This window comes from Stigmatopora nigra, chromosome 9, assembly GCF_051989575.1.
Source record: "Stigmatopora nigra isolate UIUO_SnigA chromosome 9, RoL_Snig_1.1, whole genome shotgun sequence".
Lineage (NCBI taxonomy): Eukaryota > Metazoa > Chordata > Actinopteri > Syngnathiformes > Syngnathidae > Stigmatopora > Stigmatopora nigra.
The window spans coordinates 14,024,133-14,035,020 of NC_135516.1; positions in this window are offsets into that span (position 1 = coordinate 14,024,133).

The window sequence follows — 10,888 nt, forward strand, 5'->3', positions numbered from 1 at the left end:
ATTGGTTGAAGTACTATTGTTTATTCAATATATGTTTTTGCATTTATCAGTGTCAGTACAGATTTTGTTGTTTTCCAGCCTTATTCTCTTTCAAACTTGACTGTAGAAGCTAAATACCATATTTTCCATATATAAGGCGCACTGGATTATAAGGCGCACCCTCAATGAATGGCACATTTTATTTTTTCCATATACTAGGCGCACTGGATTATAAGGCGCACCCTCAATGAATGGCGCATTTTATTTTTTCCATATACTAGGCGCACTGGATTATAAGGCGCCCTGTCTATTTCGGAAAAAATTTAAGACTTTTAAGTGCGCCTTATAGTCGTGAAAATACGGTACTTTTGTTAAAATGTTGTCTCAGATGAATTGAATTGGGACAGAGAAACATCAATTTCAGATCTTTGCATTTTAAAAAGCTTTCGCCAGAATGACATATTTCTGACAGCATCAGAAGAATTCCTGGGTGACGTTAAGCCGTAGATACGTTGCAAAGTTTTTCTAACGCTTCACAGCAGACTTCAGAGCAGTCGTTGGCAGTCTCTGTGGTAATCACAGATTTATTTTCAGGCTGTGTTGTCTTTGCTGCATCGGTATTGGTCTGTTGGCGATAGTTTCTGACAAACCAGCCTCGTTTCCCCTCTAGAGTTTAACGAGCCATTCATGTTTGATTCCATACCTCAGTAGACCTTAGACCTCCAGATATGGTGATATTTTGAGGTCCAAAGTTCAACATGTTTGGAAAAAATAGCATATAACTCTAGATCAAGATAGAATTTGACATTTAAAATATTCTGAAAATGAAGCTATTTCATTTGGTCGCCGGACATTTGGTCACCGGTCTTTTGGTCGCCGGTCAAATGTTTTTAATGTCTTAAACCAAGGGTACTTTTCACAGTTGTCAACTCAAAAGGTTGTACATTTATGCTTCTTTTCCGATTGTTCCGACAACAGCTTCATGTCAGTTCTGGCTTGAGAGAATGCGACACTTTTTACGTTATATATATTAAATATATGATGAGACGTGAATGGCTCATTAAGCTTAGGAAATGGAGTACTTTTCAGCTGAGTTGCCGCCAAGAGGAAAAACAGGGACCTAAGCAGAAATTTGCAATAAAGCTCAAGTTCTTTTATGACTTCCCCCAATTGCAAAAAGTGCAAAAGCATTGTTTCCACCCCCGATTGCCACAAAACTTTGTAACTCCAATAAAACTATGTTGTCCGCATAGTTCAATCACCATGCATTTGTTTGTCTTGATCTTAAAATAATGCTGATGTCAATAGGCCATGTTTCGTTTCGTTTCAAATTTTGACAGAGTTTGCTTTTGAAAGCAGCTCTCAAAATTATATTCATGAGAGAGAGTTTAATATCTAAATACTGTTTAATATCCAAGTAGTGTTTAATATCCAAGTAATGTTTAATATCTAAGTAGTGTTTAATATCTAAGTAGTGTTTAATATCTAAGTAGTGTTTAATATCTAAGTACTCTTTAATATCTAAGTACTGTTTAATATCTAAGTACTGTTGAAACCAGCTTTCGAAATTATATTTACTGTTTTCAACAGTACTTAGATATTAAACAGGACTTAGATATTAAACATTACTTAGATATTAAACAGTACTTGGATATTAAACAGAACTCAGATATTAAACAGTACTTGGATATTAAACAGAACTTAAATATTAAACAGTACTTGGATATTAAACGGTACTTAGATATTAAACAGTACTTAGATATTAAACAGTACTTAGATATTAAACAGTACTTAGATATTATACTACTAGTAGATATTATACTACTAGTAGATATGACACTCTAGTACAGATACTTAGATACTCTCATGAATATAATTTTGAGAGCTGGTTTCAACAGTAAACTCTCTGTCACCATTTGACCGGCAACCAAAAGACCGGCGACCAAACGTCCGAGCACCGCTGTATCAACTTCCATGAGGTCTTTAAAGAGCAACAATTTGAAGTATTAGTTTAACAACCCCAATATTTTCTTCCAAGTCTTCTACTTGACTACCACTTGCCTTAAGTTTCTAGGATTTCCTGAAGAGTCTACCTTCCCTCCAACCCTCAAGCTCCACCATGTCGAGTGCTTGTCACGTCTGTCTTTTTGATAATGCAACGAGTGTAAGACCTACGAGGTGTGGATGCCCGCGAGGTGACGCTTTGGGAATAGATGGCGGCTTTATCCAGGAGGTCATCTCTCAGTAAATGCACCAGTCGTTGAAGTGGAGGTGATGGATGTGACGGACAGGCATGATCCCTCTTGTTTCTTCCTATCATCCCTGTCAGCGTTCCATTCCTCCGGCAGATTGGGTTCCAGCAGTCAAAACCACCACCGGGGAATCTTCCCTTTCAACTACACCGTCTCCCATCAGACAAATGGATATTAGCTGGTTAATTTTTAATTCCTGAAATGCGAGGGAGCACACGTGCCTTCATGGCTGGGAGGAGAACTAATGGCCCCCCTAGATTAGGTATCATGAACGGATATCTGGGAATACACCTTAGGGGATTGTCTTATGCTAGTGTGTCCATTGAAGTCCATTAAGGAGTCTTGGAGTGAGGCAGAAAACCTCTTAAAGACACACGGTCCAACTATTGACCCTTTTTTTGGGGGCACGATGAAAGTTCTGGGCTGAAAAGATATTGAGTGGATACTGTGAGTAGTTCATTAGGGCGTAGTGGGAGGAAATATAAGATAAGGGTTTGTATCCTATTCAATTCGGCCATTTTATCACCACAGTGTTGGAGTTGTTTTGATTTTTTTTAGTGCTGTAACAGCTTACTTAAACTTTCATGTCAAGCAAATAGACCATAATTTTTATTGAATACAATTACATGGTTGATTAATTATTAGTATACTAGGAGATTGTGTGTTTGTGTATACAGACAACAATAGTGGTCAATTTATATTCAATATAATTATATAATGAGTCATTTCGGTCATTTTGGGTGTTTTTTTCGGTGCTTGGACGTTTGGTTGCCGGATGTTTGGTCGCCTGGACGTTTGGTCGCTGGACGTTTAGCAATATGACAGAGAGTTTACTGTTGAAATCAGCTATCAAAATTATACACATGAGAGTTTAATATTTAAATATCTACTGTTAAAACAAGCTCTCAAAATTATATTCACCCGGGGCGACCAAACATCCGGGCGACCAAACGTCCGGGCGACCAAACGTCCGGGTGACCAAACGTCCGGGCGACCAAACGTCCGGGCGACCAAACGTCCGGGCGACCAAACGTCCGGGCGACCAAACGTCCGGGCGACCAAACGTCCGGGCGGCCAAATGACCAAACAATGTTTATTTGAGCAAATTTTAAATATATTTTTAGATTTTACAAAATTATTTTTTACCTAAAAGCACAAAAAATGATTTAAAAAATGACAATTATTGATTTAAAGGGGGAAAATCAAAAAAATTTATATACATCTATACTCTTCATTTTAATTTGATTCGAAAACAGAAAGTCGGCACATGATTTACTTACCCGGGCCACACAATATGATGCGGTGGGCCACATTTGGCCCATGGGCCGCCACTTTGACACCTATGCTTTAGATCAAGATGACAGGACCTTAAAATTCCCTGAAAAATGAGTGCAACACAAAGGTCAGGTGTACATGAACTCACTATGTAAATACGTATACAAGCATATGAATGGCATATTCTTTTAAACACAGAAAAATTGCTATTCTCAGTATTATTGGTGGCAACGGGTTGTGTTTTTTTTATTGGATCAGATCTTCCATTAAGGCGAAGAGCGCCATGTAAGCAAATGAGTCATGACAGCAGCACAAACGGCCTGATGATGCCCGATCACCAGACCTCACACCGGCGTTATTAACTGGCTGCCTCGCCAACGCCGCGTTCGCCGCTTTGGCCCTGACAGTGACACATGCACTGACTGAATATAATGCCATCATCCATTTCTTCACTCTGTCTCACCTAGAGTAAGCCAGGGAGGAAATTAAATAAGATCTGAGGGAATGGAAAAGGGAGGAGGAGGCACCATTTTGGATTTCCTTGACTTAGAGCAATGGTAGACCTTGTAGAACCTAGACCTTGTAGAACCAAGTCAAAAAACAGCATGTTTAAACCTATTTTCTACAAACTGCTATGTAAGTATAAAGATAGAACATGTCAAGTACCGTGACTGGACGTTTGGTTGCCGGTCTTTTGGTCGCCGGTCAAATGGAGAGAGTTTAATATCTAAGAGAGAGAGAGAGAAAGATTAATATCTAAGTACTGTTTAATATATAAGTACTGTTTGATATCAAAGTATTGTTGAAACCAGCTCTCAAAATCATGGGAGCGAGTTTGATATCGAAGAGAGAGTTTAATATCTAAGTACTGTTCAATATTGAAGTACTGTTTCATATCTAAGTACAGTTGAAACCAGCTCTCAAAATTATATTCATGAGAGTTTAATATCTGAATATGTAATGTTTTCAACAGTACTTAGATATTAAACAGTACTTAGATATCAAACTCCCTCTATTAGATATTAAACTCACTCTCATGAATATAATTTTGACCAAAAGACCGGCGACCAAAAGACCTGCGACCAAACGTCCGAGTACCGTCAAGTTCAAATACAGGTAAACCTTGGTATTTGCCTAGGAATTTTATTTCTATGATTTTGAATGAAATAGAGAAGCCAAAAACTGCACTACTTTGTAAGAATGAATCATCATTTCCATTTTTTTTTATGTCTTGGCTGAAAATGTCCGAGACAAACTCATTGATTTAAAACGACAGATGAGTGATAGATCTGAAGAACCAATTGTGTTTAATGCTAGCTAAAACCTTTAATCTGGATGGCCAATAATTGACAAAGTGACAAATGAGCCAATTGATTCCTTGGCTTTCAATCCTATTCATCTTTACACTTCACCATGAGTTACTCCAAGGACGTTTTTATAGCCATGCAATGCTTGACCAAACTTTTCACTTACAGAGACGTGACAGTAGACCCTGGAATATACAACATTGTGTTGGTAGATAGCCCGATACCATTCGGAGTCATCCTAGCGGGCATAAATCAAAGTGCTGAATAGTGTGTTTACTGTGATGTCACCTCCACACTGTCATCTCAGGTTCTCTTGAGACAATAGAAATGTAGCTACAATACGATGAGCGATGAGGCGCACGTCGTTGGTCAAACAGTACCAGCGTCACTGGAGAATACATGCTTTGTCAGCATTGCCTTTTTCACATAACAGGGCTAAGTCCATGTGTACAACCAATTATAAAGTGGGGGTAAATACATACAGAATTGCCAGATTGCAAGACCGGGAAACAGGTGATATTTTAATCTCTGCCTAACTGTCCCCTCCAACAATCTATCCTACTATTCCAATGACTTTGGGTCAAGGACAAAGTGAACGCAATATCTAAGTACTGATTAATATCTAAGTACTTTTTAATATCCAAGTACTGTTTCATATCTAAGTACTGTTTAATATCTAAGTACTGCTTAATATCTAAGTACTGCTTAATATCTAAGTACTGTCTAATATCTAAGTACTGTTTAATATCCAAATACTGTTTAATAACGAAGTTCTGTTTAATATTGAAGTACTGTTTAATATCCAAGTACTGTTTCATATCTAAGTACTGCTTAATATCCAAGTACTGTTTAATATTGAAGTACTGTTTAATATCCAAGTACTGTTTCATATCTAAGTACTGTTTAATATCTAAGTACTGTTTGATATCTAAGTACTGATTAATATCTAAGTACTGTTTTATATCTAAGTACTGTTTTATATCTAAGTACTGTTTAATATGTAAGTACTGTTTAAGATTGAAGTACTGTTTAATATCTAAGTACTGTTTAATATCTAAGTACTGTTTAATATCTAAGTACTGTTTAATATCCAAGTACTGTTTAATATCTAAGTACTGTTTAATATATGAGTACTTGTTTAATATCTAAGAACTGTTTAATATCTAAGTCCTGTTTAATATCTCAGTACTTGTTTAATGAGTACTGTTGAAAACAGTAGATATTAAGATATTAAATTATCTCATAAATATAATTTTGAGAGCTGGTTTCAACAGTACTTAGATATTAAACAGTACTTTCTGTGACCATTTGACCAGCAACCAAACGTCCGGTCCCGACCACATTTTGTAACACAAAACAAGGACCACATCATCCACTATAAGGTACAATTAAAACACAATAAAACTTTCTTTTTTAACTCCTCCTACAAATACACAAAATTCCCCAATAACAAAACCTGAATGTCTATTTTCCTCATGCTATACATTACGAAAAGATAATAATGTCTTTTTAGTGCTACCGACTCCAGAAACTTATAAACGAATCATCTAATTAGCCAGTTCTACTTTTCTCTGCACGAGAGACCTTGGTGACAAATACTTTCCTGGGAGCTCTTGGCAACATTACATTACTGTAGCGGGTCACCTTGAAAATAGCTTCTGCTACTACTGCAGAGAAGTTCATACTTCATTCTGCAAAACTGTATATCTTAGCTAGAGGAGCAAACCCGGACAGTTGCTATAAGAATACTATAAAAAAAGTGATAAACTCAAGTCACGTTTCCCCTTGAAATAGTAATAATTGTATTGTGTTGCTGTGCAGATGAATAGACTGGAGTATGAAACACACACACACAAATACACACTGAAATACACACGGACATATGCAAGGAAACAGGCGTTCAAACAGACACGCAAGATTAAGTATTGATGCATCACAGCAACATAGCCTCTGGTATGAAACTGACATCTGGCATCCATTACAGTAAATACAAAAGTGTTTTCTCCCTCAACTGCGCAAAACGATGCTGCTGCTGGTCGCGAGTGTGTTTGGTAGTAGCAACTTTAAAGTAAAAAACATGCAATACAAGAGATTAGAGGCGACGGTTGATAAATTCTGGTTACCTAGCAACAAGTGTCTCAGATTGGGAAATCCAAAGCAAAGAGTCTCTGTTCACTGGGCAATGATGGATGCTCAAGAGCAAAAATGGCAAACAAACCTTTGGCAAAATTTTAATTTGGATCAGAACCAAAGCAACCAACTAAAATAAGAAAAATAAACTCTATTCTAGCAAAATCTAAACTGTAATAATTCCAGGTCTTGAATAGAGTGAAAAATCTTCAACTAGGGATCAGTTTGGCATCAAGTATTGATGAAAACTTGGCCGGACGTTTGGTCGCCCGGGTGAATATAATTTTGAGAGCTGGTTTCAACAGTAGATATTAAGATATTAAAATCTCTCCCATGAATATAATTTTGAGAGATGATTTCAACAGTAAACTCTGTCACATTGTCAAACGTCCGGGCGACCAAACGTCCGGGCCACCAAAATTATGGGCGACCAAACGTCCGGGCGACCAAACGTCCAGGGCGACCAAACGTCCAGGGCGACCAAACGTCCGGCCGACCAAATGTCCGGCCGACCAAACATCCGGGCGACCAAATGTCCGGGCGACCAAATGTCCGGGCGACCAAACATCCGGGCGACCAAACGTCCTGGCGACCAAACTTCCAGGTGACCAAACGTCCAGGGCGACCAAACGTCCGGGCGACCAAACATCCGAGCGACCAAACGTCCTGGCGACCAGACGTCCAGGGCGACCAAACGTCCAGGGCGACCAAACGTCCAGGCGACCAAACGTCCAGGGCGACCAAACGTCCAAGGCGACCAAACGTCCGAGTACCGACTAACTAGAAAACTATGTACAACAACAATAATGATAATAATAAAAAACTAAATAATCTATTAGAAACTGTAAAAGTTCTGATCTGAAGGAAATGAGCAAAACACAAAATTCACCTAAATAAAAGAGAAGACTTATTTATTTTAATTTTTTAAAACATTTTCTGTAAATTGCCTCTAGCTTGTCCAAATGGTGGCCTGTAGCAAGAGATGAATGTTGTTGAGGATGCTTCTAATGAGGAGATAAGTTGCCTAATGACTTCAACATTGATCAGCTCCCACCAGAATATGTGCATCCAGTCCAAACTGTTTAGTATATGGGAGCGCCACATTAGTGGACTCGAATTCTAATCTAGTGGTTACGCATTACTCTTTAAGGGGCAAATAGTTGTGCAAAGCTTTAGAGACGCCAACGTTTGTCTCTAGAAATGGAGTGCTTAGTCGATAGCAGGTGCTCCGAAGGAATGGAAATACTCAATGTGTGAATTTAGAAAGTGATGGGTCTTTCCATTCTCTGCCGTCAACCTAACATTGATCAATTGCCTCTCTCTGGAGAAGCCATGACTTCACTCAAAGGAAGATTTGGTTACCTTTTTTGGACCACTCAAAAAGAAACAAAATCCTCCTTCCACTATCATTGCAACACAAAAAAACATTTACTCTTCCCAGAGCGCTTTGCCGCTTAAAAGTCGGCGTTTTTTTAACAGCTTTATTTAGTTACAAGGCCTTATCAATTGCATAATCTATATTCGTCTTGAGTATTGTTTGGAGAAGAATAGGCTACTTTTGAGAGTAGGTTAAGGAAGACTTCGATTTTGAAGATTTGGAACGAAAAAGTAGATTTGTAAGTAGGTGGAAAACTGACTAAAATCCTTGATTTGAGCTGAACAAAAAATTATAGTAGAATTTTGATTTAAGAAAAAATATGCTTAATGTTCATCTCAGTGAGTAAAGTTTTTGTCCACCCAAAAAATATATATTACAAAGTGAATAAAACATGGTATAGAAGGATATTAAGGGATTATGTCAAATACCTCACCGGAAAAACATCCATTATTTCCAATTTTTTTCCAATTTGTATTTGACTTTTTACACGAAAACCAGACATGGGCAAAACTACGGTCCGCGGGCCACATCTGGCCCGCGAGATGTTTTAATCCGGGCCGGAAATATAACAATTTTTTTTATTTTTTTTCCCCAAGATGGTTGTTTTTCGTGTTTTACAGCCCTTCTATCTTTTTTTAAAAAATTCCATTTTAATATTTCTTAATTCATTCCTTTTTACTTTACTTAGTACGTTATACTTTCATGATAAGTGATTTGTACATTAATACTTAAGTCCTTTCTGTCTATTTATGTTTCATATATACTGTTAACGGATGCACTTTTCTACATGTATCATATCTTGAGCTGACTCCGCCCATCTGTCAAATTTTTAAAGCCAATATGACCCCCCATTCCCAAAACTTTGCCCACCCCTCCCCTAAACCAACAAAAAAAATCTACAACTCCACAAACTACCTCTCAAAAACCCATTTAAACATCAGTTAACATAGTACAAAACCCCATAAACACCTCACACCTTCATACAAATGTAGCATAGGTCTCTGCTTTCCCACCTGTTTGGTAGCATGACATGTAGCAGATAGCGAAATGTTGTCACGGCGCGGTGATTAAAGGTCCCGTTTGTAATCTCCCTTCTCTCCGTCCTTTCTCCACACATCATTACAGTAATACGACAGGCTCTATTACCTCCTCAGCAGCCTTCCAATGACCAGCCTTCCTACAGTGGGCTGATGAGGATGCTTGGCTTGAATCAAGGCCCAGGGCCTTTTTTTTTTCTTCGCTGCAGCATGGCAGCTTTAATTTCACGCTTTGTTAATGCCCCCGCACCCTCTTAGAAGTACTTGTCCCGTCCAATGCCCTCCACCACAACCCCCCCAATCTAAGCCGGGGGTCACACCCATCCGGGATCTTCCTCCCTCTGCCATCTGTTTCCACCTGCGCAACCCCCAAGTAGTATCTGTCAATGCCTATTTTACTCTACTCCCGCCCTTCTCCATTGCCGGTAAATAGCTCTTTTGCCTTCGCTCACTGCATCATTCTCCCTCACTACTGCCTTTATGGCTGCTTTCGGTGCTCGGACGTTTGGTCGCCGGTCAAATGGTGACAGAGAGTTTACTGTTGAAACTAAGCTCTGAAAATTATATTCATGAGAGTTTAATATCTAAGAGAGTTTAATATCTAGGTAATGTTTAATATCTAAGTACTGCTGAAAACAGTAGATATTTAGATATTCAACTCTCATGAATATAATTTTGAGAGCTGGCTTCAAGAGTACTTGGATATTGACAAGTACTTAGATATTAAACAGTACTTGGATATTAAACAGTACTAAGATATTAAACTTCTCTGTTAAATATTAAACTCTCTCATGAATATAGTTATGAGAGCTGGTTTCAACAGTAAACTGTCACAATTTGACCGGCGACCAAAAGAGACCAAAAGACAGGGGACCAAAAGACCGGGGACCAAAAGACCGGGGACCAAAAGACCGGGGACCAAAAGACCGGCGACCATAAGGGACCAAAAGACCGGCAACCAAAAGACCGGCGACCAAAAGGGACCAAAAGGCCGGGGACCAAAAGGCCGGCGACCAAAAGACCGGCGACCAAACGTCCAAGCACCTCATATAGTGAACAACCACCTCGAGTATTCATATCACAACTAATAAGACAAAAATCCAGTTAGGATAAAGCATACTTACATATGAATATCAATGAAAAATAAAGCTTTTTTGTGACATTTAGCAGAATGCAATATACCTTACAGTTTATGGACATTATTACCAAGAGGGTGACGTGTTACCTACCTAGACGTCATGAGCCAGACGAAGAGTCAACATCAGCCACTTGATTCCTAAAATGACAGAAAGTGAAACAAATTTTAGTTCATGTTGATGAAAATCAATAAAAACACAGTAATAAAGCTTTTATTTTCTGTCTTTGCAACCCCCGCTTGGTGCCTACAGGAGTGTTTCTGACATCTTTGTGCGTCATTTGTATTCGCCTCACAATGCTGCTGTCATAATGAATGCGGAGGGCAATCAATCTTCTCATCCGACATTCCCGACACAGCAAAGGTGATGAGCCAAGTAGAACAACAAAAGTTGC